Here is a 1,666-nt window from a genome sequence, read left to right as displayed (position 1 = left end):
GACCACAGCTATCATGATATGTCTGTCAAACTGGATTGAGACCGGCGAGAAATGCAAAAAAATAGTTTCCAAACCGTTTTCCACCTGAACATGCCTCCCTAAACACGAAAAGCGTTGAGTGTTAAGAGTTATAGTTGACGTACTATGGCAGGTTAGCCGCGTCGAGCCACAGAAAACGTGCGAAAAGTGAAGCCTCGTTTATGTTTAGGTGTTTAGGTGAGAAAACCAGTACTTGGTCAGCAGTCAACTTTTAAAAAGCCGGCTATATGGTCACGTGATACTGGTCAGTGGATACCTTGTTTTGACGGGTGTCAATTAACCATAACATAGAAGTCCAATATTAAAGATGCATGCTGTAAACTAGTGTGATATTGGTCACAGTGGCATTCATGGAAGGTTTGACGTACGTACGTGCGTACCGACGACGTACAGATGGTCAATGACGTCATAACTAAAACCAAAATTTCTCGCATCGATGGGTTACCATATTTTCTTGAATATGGTGCTCCGCGCGCACTTTCGGCGCGTGGAGCTCCACTAAAATAACAACCTTTACTGGCACCTTTACATTTTAGGTAGAATTAGTGGCGCGAAAAGCGAAAACATACATGATATTGTGTGAATGTGGGAAACTTTTAAGATACGGCACGTTAATGTGTCGAGGATAGTACACTGGTACTCGGCGTGTGTCACGAGCAAAGTGAAATGGCAGAAAAGAGGTATAAATTTTATGCGAGAATGCTTTGGAGTTGAGGTAAGATTAGCGAGCGGATGTGAACATGTAATGTGATCACGAAATTGAGACAGATATCTGATAATTGCGCAGGTGCATGTAACTGACAAATCACTATATTCACGTAGGAATACCTAGAGATTTCCCTAGAGATCGATCTCAGTTGGTGAGATGGATCAGTTGGTTGAGCATCAGGCTGCCATGCGGGAGGTCGTGAGTTCGACTCCGGCCGGACCAACACTCAGGGTCTTTAAATGACTGAGTAGAAAGTGCTTCCTTTGCAATTACATCCGCAAATGGTTAGACTTTCAAGTCTTCTCTCTGGAGGTCCCGTCTCACAAATAACTTCCATGTTCATTATTTCCTTGTGGGGCGTTAAAGAACCCACACACTATTCGAGAAGAGTATGGGATGAGGTTGTCGGTGTTGTGGCTGTCCTCTGTGTGTATATGGGTGGGTGGGTATAGCAGGTCCACATCAGCTGAATAACTGGCAAAACTTCAACCTGCTCAAACAAATAAACAACAAAAAAACAAACCAACAAACCTACCCTGAGGTGAAAAGGAGCGAGAAAAATGAAAATGTACATTAGGACCTCAAAAGGCAAATTGGTAGGCTTCGGAACCGGTGAGAAATATTTAGGTAGTGCCCATGGTTTTTGGTTCATAAAGAAGTATAACAAAGAAGTTGAATGAGTGGCAAGGTCAAATCCTTTCCTTGTAAATGAAATCAAAGGAGAACTATAAAGAAGTCGTGGATACATTGCTTACAATATGGGAGTCATTTTGTAAACTGCGTACCGAAAATAACTTATTTATGCTCTAAACTCTGTAATGATGAAAACACGCACAAGCAAATACACAGTAATGAATTTATTGTATAGGAGGAATAAAAACTTAGATGGGTCTAATCCAATAGCTTTCAACTTCTCCT

Source organism: Montipora foliosa, chromosome 13 (assembly GCF_036669935.1).
Source record: "Montipora foliosa isolate CH-2021 chromosome 13, ASM3666993v2, whole genome shotgun sequence".
In the NCBI taxonomy this organism is placed as follows: domain Eukaryota; kingdom Metazoa; phylum Cnidaria; class Anthozoa; order Scleractinia; family Acroporidae; genus Montipora; species Montipora foliosa.
This window is presented reverse-complemented; position numbering follows the sequence as displayed.